Raw genomic sequence first — 16,672 nt, 5'->3', positions numbered from 1 at the left:
GAGAGGAAGGAATTGAAAAGTAGTTATGATAGTTGTATTTTTCTATGTGAACACAGTTTTCAAAATATATTAGTCTTCAGAAATCTTAAATTGGAGATGAGGGGACGCCTGGGTGGCTCAGTTGGTTGGGCGGCTGCCTTCGGCTCGGGTCGTGGTGCCAGCGTCCTGGGATCGAGTCCCGCGTCGGGCTCCTTGCTTGGCGGGGAGCCTGCTTCTCCCTCTGCCTCTGCCTGCCATTCTGTCCGCCTGTGCTCGCTCTCTCTCCCTCTCTCTCTGACAGGTGAATAAAATTTAAAAAAAAAAAAAAAAAAAAAAAAGAGCCCCAAAGCTTGCTGCACTTGACCCTGTAGCAGTAAGGTGACCATAAGGACCAGTGTTAGGTGGTTTGAGTTCACCTGAATGCTTACAAAGAAAAAAAACACAGGCTCAAGTCCATTAACTGTGGGCTAAAAAAATTAAAAAAATTGGAGATGAGAAAGAGGTGAGAAGAAATATTGATGAGCAGAGAAAATAATGCATACTTACAGTAGTCATCATAAATGATATTTTACGTTCCTAGAGGTAAATCACAATTTTCCTGAAGTACTTATAAATAGTAAAAAGTTTGATTTTAAGTCCAAATTTTAGATTTCTCCATCTTTCAAAGCCATCTATTAGATCAGCCACTCATTTATGAGACTAAATTCTACCTCCCTTTAGAATTACTGCAAATTAAAAATCTTTCCCTAATACTCAAAAAAATTTACCCCTAGGATTCCTATCACTGTCGCTTCATGGGAAGAAACCAGTCGAAACCTCCCCCTGTATTCCCAGAAAAAGGTTTGATACTGTAATTTATCTATCTTTCATTAGCAAGAAAAAACTAATAGAGAAGGGGCTGCATGATGAAAGTGAGTGAGGCCTTTAAGGAAAAACTGCCAAGGCCAGAGTCCATTAAGAATTCACCTTGATGTGGTCCATAAATGCAATGGAAAATTCCTCAGCTGTCACAAAGGAGGAGTACCCACCATTTGCATCAACATGGATGGAACTGGAGGGAATTAGGCTAAGTGAAATAAGTTAACCAGAGGGGGCACCTGGGTGGCTCAGTGGGTTAAGCCTCTGCCTTCAGCTCAGGTCATGATCTCAGGGGCCTGGGATCGAGCCCCGCATCGGGCTCTCTGCTCGGCAGTGAGCCTGCTTCCTCCTCTCTCTGCCTGCCTCTCTGCCTACTTGTGATATCTCTCTCTGCCAAAAAAAAAAAAAAAATCTTTAAAAAAAAAAAAAAGTTAACCAGAGAAAGACGATCATCTTACAGTTTCACTCATATGTGGACCATAAGGAATAGCGTGTAGGATCATAGGGGAAAGAAGGGAAAGCTGAATGGGGAGAAATCAGAGACAGAGATGAACCATCAGAGACTATGGACTCCAGAATACAAACTGAGGGTTTCAGAGGGGAGGGATGGGGGGGGGGGTGCGGTACCCAGGTGATGGGTATTGAGGAGGGCACATGCTGTGATGAGCACTGGGTGTTACATGCAACTAATGAATCACTGAACACTACACCAAAAACTAATAATGTATCATACAGTGGCTAACTGAACATAATAATAATAAAAACAAAGAATTCACCTTGAAGGTCAATGAAAAGCTCAGGTTCTAGCCCTGCTCTGTTCCTAATTAGCACTATAACTTACTGAGCTCAGTTTGCTCACGTGTAATGTGTACGGATGGTGATTTCTAAGTACCCCACTAGCTCTAAAACTCTTGATTTATAATGAGTAAGCACCATAGTAAGAGATTTGGTCCCAAACATTTCAGACTTCTAGGTTTCTAAATCTAGCTTGAATGCTTCTTTTATTCATTCAATTTTTCAATCCCCCCAAAAGAAGAAAAAAGTTGTCTGCATCTAAATTATAAAAAAACGCTAAGGCTTTTCGAGAAAGGGAAACAAATGATGCCATTATTCATCCCCAAAGTACTTTGAAAATGAGATGATATATGCACTATAAATATAATCATTTGCAAAATTGCTTATATTATGCAAATCATTTTTAAGGACTTAAATTGATCTAAATTTTAATTGTTCTTCCTTTTTTTTTTCTTTCTACCTAGTTGCAATGTAATATTGTAAATTATTTTCAAGAAAAGATTTTCTCATACCCATGGTGTGAGGTAATTTATTGAACATGTAGGTATTGTTCTAGGTGCTGAAGCATGCAGCGAACTACAAAGACCCTGTTCTCATGAAGCATACCTTCCATCAGAATTGTCCTGTTTAATAGTATTCATGATTGGAGAAAAGTATGAAGAAGAAAATAAATACCACCTATGTTAGAATGTTTGAGGTCCCATTTTTTTCAAGCATTTTTTTTTTCCAAGAAAGATTGCAGCAATTTGCAGTCCCAATTACCATGTAGTTTTTATGTCACAAACACTTATTTAGAGTTTATTACGGGCCAGGTCCTGTTCCAAGTGATTTTATAATATTAAGCCATGTAATTCTCATAGAAGCCCTAGGTAATAATAGTCCCTACCTCAGATACAGGATTTTAAGTTGGTAGATTTTTATTTTCAACATTTTAAAGATATCATTCCATTATCTTCTGACTTCTATTGTTGCAGAAAAGTCAGTCCTTGTTCTTACTGTAGTTTTCCTGAACGTAACTCCCCGCCCCCCTTCCAGCTACTTTTAAGATTTTTCTCTTTATCTTTGTTTTATAGCATTTTCTAGGTGTCTAATTTTTTTTAAATTGAGTTCCTTCTTGGTGATCTGGCAACAAGTGAGGGCTGGACACAAATTTGGGGTCATGCGCATATGGAACAGAGTATAAATAGATAACTTTATCGAGTGACAGCAAAAGACGAAACAAGAGAAGATATAGCATCCTGAGTAACCCTAAGTATAAAGATGAAAAATGGGCCAGAGAAAGAGCAGCGACAGGAGTAAAATAGAAACCAAGAGTAGAGGTCACAATCATGAAGAGGACCTATCAAGGATAGTAGTGAGCAGTGGTAAATGGAATAGGCAAGAATAAAGACTGGAAATGGGTCACCGGATGTAGCAATTTTTTTTTTTTTTCTCTAGAGAACACATTTGTTTTGTTTTTAGGGCAGAGGTAGAAGTAGAAGCCAGATTTTTATGTATTTGCCTTACACTGTTTCAGATTCAGACTCATATATATATATATATATATTTTTTTTTTTCTTTTAGAAAGAGAGATCACAAGTAGGCAGAGAGGCAGGCAGAGAGATAGGGGGAAGCAGGCTCTCTGCTGAGCAGAGAGCCCGATGTGGGGCTTGATCCCAGGACCCTAAGATCATGACCTGAGCTGAAGGCAGAGGCTTAACCCACTGAGCCACCCAGGTGCCCCTTCAGACTCATATATTTTTATTTTATCTTGAATGTATATTTAAGAGAGAATAAAATTTTTCTGAATATACCTTGGGAATTTCTAGCTACCATTTTTAAAAAGTGGTTAGCCAAATATTACTACTACAAACAAAGGACATGTCAACCACAGATATGGATATATTTTCTATTCAGGTCAAGTGAAGTCTTGTTGATAGGTCCTCAGAGTTCTGGTAGAGCCAGGGCACCCTCCCAACAAATAGAAGGATGATTTGGGAAGGACTGTATTGGCCAGTAAATTATATCCTTGACATTTTCTCTCCCTTCCTGGTGTCCACTTGTTTTCATTATCATACCTCCAAGGCTTCCCCCAATATCACTTAGGTTTTTTGTCCTTTACTATTTCCCAAGACCTGACAAGGCTGGTCCCATGCTCTCTAATTTTCTATTTCCTCTAATAGACTTTTGTCCTCATTCATCATTGCATTGCTTCTAGTAGGGGGAAATACTGAAAATAAATACCTGGCAATAGGAAAATCAAGAAGTTAGCTTAGCCATGTAATGAAATACTATGAGGTTATTTTTAGACATACTTAATAATATGGAAAAAAGTCAATATACTAAGTGAAAAATATGTCTGATCTGCATTCTGGTTCATAAAATAAGGATATACTTGCAGAAATAATATTTGCAGCTGGATTTACCTGAAAATAACAAATGACCATGAGCAAAATGTTAAGTAGTTTGGGCTAGGGAGTCCCACATTATTCCAAAATAGACAACGATTTAAACAATATGCTGTAGTACTGGGCTACCAAAGAGCTGTATATGAGTCACTCTTAATTTCTATGTTAAGTGATTTATAGAGAATGTCATATCCCACTGCAAAGTTTGACTTCTCCATTAGATTAAAAAAAAAAAAATCACACTGGCATCTTTCCTTAGTTTAGTAGCTCTTCCGACAAAGACAAAATGGGAGCCTATTGAGTCGGTGTTCATTACCATTTATGGGCTGTACTCTTAGTTAATTAATGTGGTTTCATTTTATGCCACTAAAATAAAACCTCTGGAACATCTGTTTTAATGTTGTTTTAGAATTTCTGATTTAGATGGAAAACTGAAGATATATTCACGTTTCATTTAAAAAAGAAAAAGATAACACAAAACATTTCCTTATTAAGAGGACTATAATTAAATTAATTTGATAACAAGGCGACTAAGACAGCCAAAGCATTTCAAGTAGAGAATTCAAGCTATTCACAATATTACTTGTGAAAAATTACTTATTTAAAAAAAGAACCTGAAACATTGATTTTTCCTGTATATAGAAGGTTTGTGTCTCTATCAAGACACTGTCAGACTTCGTTTTCCTCTAATTCATATAGTGTTTTATGAATATATCCCATCGGCCCTTTAATATCCCTGAGGGTCAAGGAGAAGAATTTTCTTCATTTAACACATAGAAAATCTAGCACAAGAGATCGACTCAATTATTTTAGAAGATTGAATAATTCATTGGGAAAATGGAAATAGAATGTAACTCACACTCTTTTCTCCTTTACATAAAAGTTATAGTTTTGGCTTGTTATATACATATAGGCACAAAACTGATCTCATAAGTCACCACATTATAATTATAACTACTAACAAAGTACTCAACACAGCCTTTTTTTTATTAGTGTCAAAATCCTGATATGTAGTCATCTACAAATATGCATATACATACGCATACATAATCTACTAAATTCATACACATACACTCTGTATTATATTAGCATCATTTTATAGATGGAGAGAACAGAGGGCTTAAATACCATTCCGGGATATAAAGCAAGTCTTAGCTGAAAAACAAATACAAGTCAAGTATTTGAATGGCTATCTTTCTCAATGCTATTGTGTGTGTGCAGTGTGCAGAAGAAACAATTTGTAAACAGAAGGAAGATCTTTGCTGTCTGGATGATATGTGATGAATGGTAGGATTCTTGATTGGCTAGACAGTATTTATTCTCTGCCTGAATTTAACAAAACAAAGTACAATCAGTAAGTTTCTCTCCTTTGAATTAAGAAAAAAACACTGGGCAAGTTCAGGGGAATGTATGGTTTTGTATTAGTCCATCTGTGTGTCTATCATTCATTCATTCATTCATTCATTCATTTGATGACGTGTCAACTCCTATTTTCTGCCAGGCCACTTATGGTACTTGATGATCAGATCAGAGCTTATCATTATGCAGCTTATGTAGTGGGAAAGATGATTAAGGAATTTTAGTTAATTTCAGTGCAATATTACTGAACACAGAGATGATCCAACCCCAATGAATGTGATCTTAGGTTGCATTTAAGAACAGTACCTAGGGGGCGTCTGGGTGGCTCAGTCAGTTACAAATTGGAGTATTGACTTCCACTCAGGTCATGATCTCAGAATTGTGAGATGGAGTCCCGCAACAGGCTCTGGGCTAGGCATGCTTGCCTCAGATTCTTCCTCCCTCTCTCCCTCTGTCCCACCCCCCTCTCTAAAATGAAAAACAACAACAACAACAAAAAACCCAGCATCTAGAATAATAGTGTATTTAATTCTAATCTGCACTATTTAGATTATAACCAGAGTTTGGATGTTCCATTCTAAAAACCATATGACAAACTGGAACACATTTCATGAAGCTGAACATAAAGGTTAAAACACTAAAAACTGTGTCATATGTGCAATAGTTGAAAGAACTCAAGGGCAAGTTTAGGGAACAAATTACTTATAGAGGACATGATAGCTGTCAAACATCGAAAGGACTGATGCATAAAAAGAATTACATCTGTTCTTTCTTGTTTTAAGAAACTAAATGATAATAAATGGCTGAAAGCTGTGGATAGGTATAGTTCAGTTTTTATAAAAGAAATCATATTTTAATCATCAGACATGCTAAAGATAGAGTGGTTTGCCTCAGGAGTTAGATGTATCCAAGCAGAGGCTGAAAAACTACTTTGCTGGTATGCTGCTGAAGAGCCATAATTACCCGATGGATGGCTGACCCAGGTGACCTTATTATTCCTTCCAAACGTGAAAGTCTATTAATCCAAGAAGCAAATTAGGGTGTATCAGGACAACAATTTCTTTAGTGTTTCAAAGTGTTTGATTCTATCCAAAGACTTACTTTCTGAATGATCTCAATCAATGTTGCCATTCAGAGAAAGAGCTTAAATTTATTCTATGCTCTGGTTTATACTATCTTGTTGCGTTCCTTGTGACTCACTGAATTAGTTACCTAGGGCTGTTATTAACCAAGTACTGTGGACTGGTTGGCTTAGCACAACAGAAATTGATTGTCTCATAGTCCTGGAGGCCACAAGTCCAAAATCAAGGTATCGGCAAGGCCATGCTCCCCCTCAAGATGCTGGGCTAGGGTCTGTTCCAGGCCTCTCTCCTAGCTTCTGGTAGAGACTTGGCTGGTGACAGCATAGTTCCAATCTTCATGTGGTTTTTCTCCTTGTATGTTTGTCTCTGTTTCCAAATTTCCCGCTTTTTTTTTTATAAGATTTTATTTATTTATTTGAGAGAGCCTGAGTGTGGGGGGGGAGAGGGAGGAGGGAGAGAGAAGAGGAGGGAGAGAATCTCAAGCAGACTCCACACGGAGCATGAGCCCCATGTAGGGCTCAGTCCCATGACCCTGAGACCAGGACCAGAGGCAAGACCGAGAGTCAGACACTTTAACCAACTGAGCCACCCAGCTGCCCCCAGATTTCCCTCTCTTTTTAAGGACAGCAGTCATGTTGGATTATGTTGGGTTATGGGCCCACCCCTTTTCAGTATGACCTCCTCTTAACTAATTACATCTGCAATAACCTTATTTCCAAATATAGTCATATTCCAAGGCACTGGGTTAGGACTTCAACATGTGAATTTTGGAGGGACAAAATTCAGCTCACAATGCTTACACAGCACCATCTTTCACAAACTAACTTCCTAAAGCTATGATTAAGGAAGCTCCAAAGGAGTTGACCATCAGGTAAGTCACCATTACAGCTAGGAGTCCCTTGATTGTGATGGCCCAGCCAGTGCAATCGCCATGGAACCAGGGCCAGCCACATATTAGACACGTCACTTACCTCCTCTGTATACAGTTTTCTCTACAAGTTGCTATTATACACTTACATGACAGAATTTTTGTCAGTGAAACACAATGATGTGCATGAACTTTGTAAATGTAAAGCACTTTGTAGAAGTCTGAGAAAGAGGCTAGGAGGAGCTTATCTAACTTTGCCTGGGTTGTTTAAAAATATCAGTAAGAAGAATGTGACTCAACAGAACCCAGATGAAAGATTAGCCCCATGTGTGCAGTCTGGTAAATGAAAACTTATATATGTGCATATATATATATATATGTGTGTGTGTGTGTGTGTGTGTGTGTGTGTGTGTGTGTGTGTATGTATATGTATATATATGTGTATATATATATTTACTACTTTCAAGTATATATATATACACACACACATACATATATATACACACACACACATATATATATATATACTTGAAAGTAGTAAATCACTTTCCCTCCCCATATAAATGACACCACTTTTATAAGAGTAAAATTCAAAAAAATCTGGGCTAGCCAGCACACTCCTCTGACAATTTAGGATCAAAACAAACATTTAGTAAAAAATCCAAGAAGCTGTGGAAGACTTAACCATTCCTATTGCCATCACTAAAGCATCCAGACTTGAACATTTTTTATTTGTATAACTAATAAAGTCAAACTACTGCCAACTGGAGAGCTGGCCAATCATGACCGTAAGCTCTACCTGACCACAAGCGCCCCTGGCATGAGGTAGCACAGGAGTCTAGGCTCGGAAATCAGTCCTGGGCTCCACTTATAAGTACCCGACTTTGGACAACTTTTTGAGGTTCTGTCTCCTTGTCTGTCTTATAGAAACACTTATCAGCTGTCTCACCCACAATAACAACTGCTATGATACTGGTGAGCTGAAGCAAGGGAAATATGTAAGAAATAAGAAGAAATTCAGTGGCTTATCAAGGTCACACAATGAGTGTCTATGAGTGAGTGTGGAGGGGACAGGGCTGAGTTTGAAATCAGCTCATTTGATTTTGAGCCCATTGTACTTTTGCTTACGTGTGTGTTTGTGTGTGTCCTTTCTTAGAGCTGAAAAGTCTTAATACAGTTTTTAACTGAGGGCAGGGAGGCTATTTCAATGCAAGACTGAATCCACTATTCACTTCCACCCAACCTGTCTAGGGCCTAACTTCCGGTTTTCTACCCGTAGGACTGACTGGAATTCAGCAGCAGGGAGGACTTCTTTCCAGAGTCTGAAGTGGCGAAATCACCGCTCCCACAGCGGATCCAAATGGCCTTCAGGAACCATGAAGACATACTTGTTCTAAAGGAAGGCCTCACTGTCTGAGCTGCACACGTTCAGCTCTACATGACCCGGAGCCCCGCAAGCTCATCTGACCGTAAAATCAATACACTGATGACTGACCTAACCCACCCCATCCATCAAACAAATGAACAAACAAACAAAAAGAAAAAGGTAGTGAGAGAAGACTTTAGAGGCACACACGTGTAAAGACAAAAGCAGTTCTAAAGGCAAAAATCTTTGCAGAAAGCACCGATTCCAGAGGAAAACATCTTTTCATTAAACTCTTAAACGTTCTCCAATGTTTCCAATGTTCCTTTTTAATTAGAAACATGATCTTTGGGGGATGCCTGGGTGGCTCAGTGGGTTAAGCTGCTGCCTTCGGCTCAGGTCATGATCCCAGGTCCTGGGTTCGAGCCCCGCATCGGGCTTTCTGCTCAGCAGGGAGCCTGCTTCCTCCCCTCTCTCTCTCTGCCTGCCTCTCTGCCTACTTGTGATTTCTCTCTGTCAAATAAATAAATAAAAATCTTAAAAAAAAAAAAGAAACATGATCTTTGGACTCTTCCAGTGGAATTGCTCTTTGATTGTCTCCTTTTTTGCCTGTGCAGGGCTCTGACCTTAGCTCAGGCCCAAATTACCTGCTGGCTGGATTTTTACAACAGTCACCTAACTGGTCTGCCTGTTCACCCTGCTTTCCCTTGCAGAGTACTCTGTTCATCTTCTCTAGATTAATCCACCTAGTGCTCCTAGTGCAGATTGCTTTTCCCACATTAGGTCCTATTATTTTCTTGCATTTGCCACTGGAACATCCTCCCGTGATTTCGTTCCTGTTCCTCCCACTACTTGGAAATTAAATTCCCCTCATTAGTCCAATCTCATGTTTAAGATAAACACGCCAGTGCACACGATCATTTCCTTTTCAAAATGTGGACTGCAGCTGTTGTAAGTATCTCTCATTTTGGTAGTATTTATTCTCTAATTGGCTCATGTTTTATAATTTTGTTTCCAGAGTGATACCCGCCAAAAAAACCCCCTTTTGTTTTTCTTCTCTTGTGCAATCAGCTCCAGACCCGAGTTCTCAATAACGACCTCCTAAGAGCTGAAGATCAGACAACTGCATTTCTTCCTAGGCAAGTAACCATAATAAACCTTTTGGTAAAATCTGATTGTAGAAGTGTAAATGAAGAAGAAAACGAGTGTGAAACTTGTCTAGCCACATGTCACATCCTGTCAAGAAAGGCTATGCAGAAAAATTAAAAGAACATGCTTTGACTCTTGGCCTCTGATAAGGCCTATTTGTCCTGTTTCAGTGGACCGAGTGGCAGGCTCAAGTCCCTGTGTTACTGACATTTGGGCCCAAAACTGCTCTGTCTGGTCTGTAGCTGCTCAGTAATGAGTTGATGAGTGTGAACAGATGGCAGAAAGCAAAGCGTTCCGTGGAGTTCACCAGAAGTGTCCAGAGTCTTCAAACCCAATTTAGAGGAAGAAGCACAGGAAGAGGACTTCAGTTGCTTTCAAACTGTGGTGGGTTGTTTGTCCCCACCACTCCCTGCCCCGGCCCCCCAGGTTGGGTTACTGCTTAACGCTCTTGCTCAGCCAGGAAATGCTAAGGTTCTAGCTCAGTAGGGAGGAAATACATCTGATGCTAAAACACAGACTTACTTGAAAAAGTCTTTGTAAGTTATTATATGAATAAGCAGAGTCTGATGGGTAATGTGCTGCGTTCCAGTTTTAAATTCAATGCAGTGGTGTGGAATCTACCTCCTTTGAGATCTGACAGACTTTTATCTGCAAAGGATCTTAAGAAAGGCCCGCTGCAAGCTCCATTTCCTTCTAGTCGGGTGGACGTCAGAAAAATTACCCATCTGTCCATCCTTCCCTCCATCTATCCAACCTCTCTCAGCCCAGTATCTGCAGTAACAGGATAGGAATTTTACTCAGGCCTACCCTTCAAACAAGGAAAAAGAGAAAGAGACAGAGAGACAGCAAAATCAAGGGAGCAAGCAGATCGAAGCCATGGTGCAAGCATCCGTGAGATTCAGGAAGTACCAGCGCCGAGTCCCCTCATCCTAGGCAAAGGGAGGAGAGCTTTATCTGTGATACTTACCCTACAGGAGATACCAGCTTTGCTGTCTCAGTGGTCCCCCCTTCTGGCTATCACTCAAGGGAGTTCTTCTACACAAGTGGTTGTACTTTGGCATGAATCTCCACACACCCCCAGTAACAGTGGGAATCCTGTATCTGAGAAAATGAGGTAAAGTATTAACATGTGTCTACACTTAATTTCTGTCAGACATAGGCTTTCAAGCAGGGGGTGGAAGTGGGAAGTGAGGAGTTATGAGCTAGAGAGGAATTCTGATATCCTTCTCCAGCTGTAAAAATCAGGTGTTATGGCTAAATATACCCCATGATTCCGACCCAAATATGTTTCCAAAATTCCTTGGCCTGGCACACGAGGTTATTCAAAAATCAGATGAAATCTGACTTTTCTGCCTTCTTGCTTTTTCTCCTCCTACACTCACTTTTTACTGTGCCCAAACAAGCTTTATTTCTTTAAACTTCTTTTCCTTCTCATGGCACCCCCACTCCTCTTTTCTGCCTGTGCAAGCATTTTTGGCATTCCTTAAGCCTCCCCAGATGGCCCTCCTGTCCAGGGAGGGTTGAGAACTGCTGGCCTATCCAAGGCCCAAATCAGATCCTGCTTTATCCATGATACCTGCCTGGGTTCTTCTGGGATCCAGGCCTGTCTGCCAATCCCACCTCAGCCACACTTTAGGTCAGTCCTCTGGCCTATGATAAGGGATTTCCTGTCATTTCACGTCATGGGTTATTAGCACTTTCACTGTTCTTTCCCTTCCTTAAATGTCTGTGTATCTTCATCCCCCAATTAGAGGTGGAAACAGAGTTGAATCCCGCTGTGACTTCCATTTAGTGAGGAGTCAATAAGTATTTTTGATTGCCTGAAAGGGGTCAAAGGGACTGAAGCAGAGTCAAACACGATTTTATCCATGACATCCTGAGCTTAGTGGGAAAGACGCACACCCCACAGGGTTGTGGGTATAGCTGTCAGGGTCTGCGTCCTTGTGTCAAGTTGAATACAAGCCAAGGTCTAGGAAATTTGGCAGTTTCTCAATCAGTCTCAAATTGGACGAGGCAAGAATCTGTGTTAGGTAAACCTGGGTGTCACTTCTAGTATGTACCTTAGTTATTCTGAGTCCTGAACTCTGTAGGAACATTGCAACAATCTGAGAGAGTTCAAGTGAAGTATGAATGTCACTGTCATCCGAGACTCAAAACCTGATGAAAGATAAGTGCTAGGTCCCACTGTAAACAAAGGTGAGAATTGCCAGATCTTTTGGCGATTTGCACCCCATTCTCCAGAAAAAAAGGCAGACAAACCAGTGGTGCAAGACCATTCTAATTGGATGAGCATGTGTTCTCGTGCAAACCACTTGGAGCGGAGCCAAGTATTAGAGAGTATATCTGAGGGAAGTACCGTTTAAGAAAGGGCATCTTTGTTATACTTCTACTTCTGGGAAATGTAATCATTAAAGACACAGTCTCTAGGCTCTCATCAGGGCAGAAGAAATTGATTAAAAAAAAAAATCTTTTCATAATGGACAGCTGGTAGCCACAAGTCAGAAAAAATAAAATACAGTCTTCTTTAAAGACAAATGAAAGTAAAAATCAATAATCTCTAGACCACGAACTCCCTGCTTGTACCTTCCTTCGACGCTCAGCTACAGGACATAGTAGCTATATCCTAGAGAATGAGACTTCTGAGAATGCCACTGGTCTCTGAGAACCTTTCAAGCTCTAAGGCTGCCTTTGTTCTTCCCTTTGTGTGAAATTCTTTGAGTTTGGCCAGTACCATGATTTCATTCATATTTAAAAGATCATCTGTAGCTTTTTCTCCATTTCACTGGTCTCTGTTTCTTCACAGCCTGCCCTGCACTGACTGTTCTTTTGCTACATACTTACCAAAACAGCAAGAGCTCAAATATCACATAGGTTCTTTCTCTCTTTTCTCCTTCCTTCCTTCCTCCCTCCCTTTCTTTCTTCTTTCTCCTTCCTTTCTTCCTCCCTCCCTCTCCCTCCCTCCCTTTCTCTTTCTTTCTTTCCCTTTCCCCCTTCCTCCCTTCCCTCCTTCCTTCCTTTCCTCCCTCCCTTTTCCCATTTAATCACTCAACAAACACTGTGAAATGGAAATTTTGTGCTTTCAGATTAGCAGAACAGAGTCGGAGAGCAAAGGTTTGTATAACATATTGGTACACTGAAAATTTCCAGGCCTGTTCTTTGCTGAGACCAGAGAAAATAAACATTTTATTCCTGTTTGACAGATCTTTCTCTCTACAACCCCCGAAAATCTCTGTAATGATTCAGGTGTGGTAGGGACCTGATGAACAATATTTTCTGAACACAGTAAAATGCATGAACTTCTGCTACATGCCCACTCACAGGTACATGGGGTGATGTTTATAGACTGAAAGGAATGAATGAATACTTCCAAATGAGAGGTTTCACTATATAACAATAATTCGCTGGAAAGCCTCAAAGGTGTCCATGAAAGCAACAATGTAATACTTAACAATATTACAAAGAATCATCAGGTGATTCTGTCAAGAAAAATAGACTTTGTCCAAGCCTGTGGCAGCTGTGTAGGTACATGTCAGGGCCTTTGTATAGGCTGCCCCTCTGTGGGGAACACATTTCACAAAGTTAGTTTCTGCTCTATCTATCAGGCTTCAGATTAAATGCCACAAACCCAGAGAAGCCCTCCTGAACTCCCTATGTATAGTAAATGAGTCTTTGTCCTTGCTTCTCTCAGATTCATATTAATTTCCTTCATAAAAGGAATGTATGGCATTTTAAATTGTGTTATCTTGTATGTACTTTTGGCAGCCATTCCATGAGAACATCGGGTCAACAAAGAAAGGGTCCATGTCTCCATAGTCTTTCCAGTGCCAGCCTAGTGCTGACTTAGCGCAGACCCTTAAGAAAAAAGCTAATGATTTGTACTTATATGAAGAACAAATTTAGTTCTTCTTAAGACACAGATCTGTTTCTCATTTGCTGCTATGCCCAAGACACAAGTTGCTGTAAGTTGACTGTGGTATTTGTCCAGTTACGGATTATGAAATCAGGTTGGGTCTTAGCCATCTGGATCCTACTGAAAGATTACATTTTACCTCTGACCTATGGTCTGTCTAACTCAAAGTCTTCTTCTGGTTGTAAGGTGTTGGTGGTGATCAAGGCCCCACCCGTTTACAGCCTTCATTCCTGCACTAACACACACATACACACATAGTTTTCATGTAGACCAAACAAGATTGTGGGAAATAGTCTTTAGTAACCTCAGAGATGGATGGCCATACAACTGCCATGACTTTCAAGATTTCCTTGACGCCCAAGTAAAAGTATGTAGACCCCTCCCACTAATTTATACTGGGAGCTTCACTCTTGAGGGTTCTCCAGTGGGAACCTAAGGACCAAGGAAACCTCTCTATTAATTCTCTGCAAAGAAGGGTAGATGTGCAGCATGAATTGCTTTCCTGCAAAAATGATAACGGAAAAATAATTACATGATGGTGGGAGAGTTACTATATTATCATTTATTTTTCTGTGGCTTAAGGAGAAGAGTCCTTGCTTGTTAGAATGTCACACAAAACAAAGACCACAGGTTTAAGTCAAAACTTTAGCAAAATTAAAGTTTAGAAAGTGCTTCTCTTCTCTGTAGAATATGATACATCAAGTATCTGTTCTTTCTTCAGAAGTCATCTGTAAAATGAATTACAAAATCACTTGTATTACCTTGTCTCCATGAATTTTCAGGTTTGAATGGACAATTTAACCAGAAGAGCTTCATCTTCTGGAAAAATATTACTGCGATTTCTTTCTTGTTTCTCAGACTTTTCATGAAGATATAGGTAGAATGGATTTGGGACTATTGTTTTACTAGAATGTTACTTGAATGCCAGAATCTGTTTTTTGTTGGTAAGGAAATGAATGAATCTCTCAGTGAGTTCTTAAAAGAGTGTGAGTACCTGACTACCAACATGTTCATCATTTAAATAAATATTCATTTGATAATATGAATAGTTCCTTGAAAGGTCTAGAAGGTTCTGCCATTATCTTTTGAGTATACCCCAAGACACATCTGTATTTTACTTGGAGAAATAAAAATGTAATCATTGTATGGGGATTTCCGCGAGCCACTAAACAGTAGACTTTGGACCAGATAGGTGTGACTTTGCATTTTGATTCTACCACTTGTCCTCTCTTAACCTTATTTTCCTCATTTGTAAAATGGCAATGATAACATAGGATTAGTGGAGATTAGTTAAGATAATGAGCACAAAATATTTAGAATACTTATAGATGCTGATTGGAAATATGTTATTATTAGATCACATAAAAAACAAGCAAAAAGGAGCATCTAGGTGGCTCAGTCAGTTAAGCATCTGCCTTCGGATCAGATCATGATCCTGGAGTCCTAGGATTGAACCCCACATTGGGCTCCTTGCTCGGCTGGGCGCCTGCTTCTCCTTCTCCCTGCTTGTGCTCTCTAATAAATAACATCTTTAAAAAGAGCAAAAAAAACCCCACAATTCTATGTAGAATAACATAATTTGTGAATTCTTGCTGACAGACTAACTTATTTCCTCAAACTAATCATCAGCAATGGAGAACCAACAGGAATAATCAACACTATTTTGGAGTCATGCTGTCCCAACAGAACTTTCTATGATAGGGAAATGTTCTATAACTGTGCTGTCCAATATGGTAGCCACTATAGCTATATGTGGCTACTGTACCCCTGAAATGTGGCTGTTATAGCTCAAGAATGGAGTTTTAGTGTAATTTAAAATAATTAAATTTCAATTTTACATATCTGGATGTGGCTACTGTACTGGACAGTGCTGTTCCAGTGAACTAAGGAGCTCAGGTTAGACCTATATATATCAAAGTCAGCATTCACAATTAAGAAGATGAATGACAGCATTATACATGTAACTTATGACTCACCAATTTATCTTATCACAAATCTCACTGTAATACATATTAGAAAGTAAAGTTCTTTTCTTGATGAGTCTACTTCTTGACCTCTCTTTACACCCTTCACTCCTACGTTAGATGAAGAAGGCAGAAATCTCATTTGAGTTAAGAGGGGCCAGCTGATTTGATAGGACTGTCTAAAATGGGGCTGATAAAATTTTCCTTATCCAAAAAGATGAGAGTGAATATTAGGAAGACCCCACTCTCCCTTTTATCCCTTGTTCAGAAGGTATCTGTATTCAAATATAAATGTATGCTCACACGCACATCTGAAGGGCCATTGATGTCTCTAAGAATTGTGACTGAACTGATACGTTTTTTAAAGCCCTATCAGGAAACCGGGTGTGCTGGGTCAGTGGGTGATATATATAACCAAAGGAATGAGGGGACAGCAAAATGTATCAAGATGCAAAATAGGAGAGAAAGCTCTTAAAGCAAAAGTAAGATGGAAAGATAATGGGTAGAGAGTCAAATGGTAATAAGGGCGGAAGCGGAACTGCCACTGGGGTCAAAGCACCTGCCAGCGGCAGGAGAAGGAGAACATCCCAACTTCGGGCAGGGAGGAACCCCGAGCTGAGCTCCAGTCTGAGACCGCTTCCCCTAAGACCAACTGGCAATTTGTGGACAACTTTCAGACCCCATTTCTCTGACTCTGTGGATGGGGTGGTGTTGACCTTTCTTCTGCCTTGAGGAACTCTGTTCCTATAGTTTCTAGTACCACTGATGTCTTCTTATATGCTTGGTGGTGGCTTCATGATCCTCACAACTGACATTTTACTGCTCGGCTCCACAGGGCACCATACACAATGTAGACCTCATAAATGTGTCAACAGATGACAACAACTCTGGATGAAGGCGGTAAAACTGTTCTCTAATTCACACAAAGGCATCCTGTGGCCTAGACGTTCCCTAATTT

At 39.9% G+C, this 16,672-nt stretch overlaps 1 protein-coding gene across 3 annotated transcripts in view; it reads right to left on the bottom strand.

The window, feature by feature from the left end:
• FAR2 (fatty acyl-CoA reductase 2) overlaps window positions 1-16,672 on the bottom strand; it is a 137,478-nt gene that overhangs the window by 81,237 nt on the left and 39,569 nt on the right. Inside the window, exon 2 of one of the 3 annotated variants that reach the window (XM_047740139.1) lies at window positions 10,808-10,941. The exons of the other annotated variants lie outside the window; for them this stretch is intronic. The gene's annotated coding sequence lies outside the window, so the exon portion shown is untranslated. The remainder of the gene's footprint in view (window positions 1-10,807; window positions 10,942-16,672) is intronic. 3 annotated transcript variants of the gene reach the window in all.

This window comes from Lutra lutra, chromosome 8 (assembly GCF_902655055.1).
Source record: "Lutra lutra chromosome 8, mLutLut1.2, whole genome shotgun sequence".
Taxonomy (NCBI): domain Eukaryota; kingdom Metazoa; phylum Chordata; class Mammalia; order Carnivora; family Mustelidae; genus Lutra; species Lutra lutra.
The sequence above is the reverse complement of the archived record's forward strand: the minus strand, read 5'-3'. Positions and strand labels throughout refer to the sequence as shown.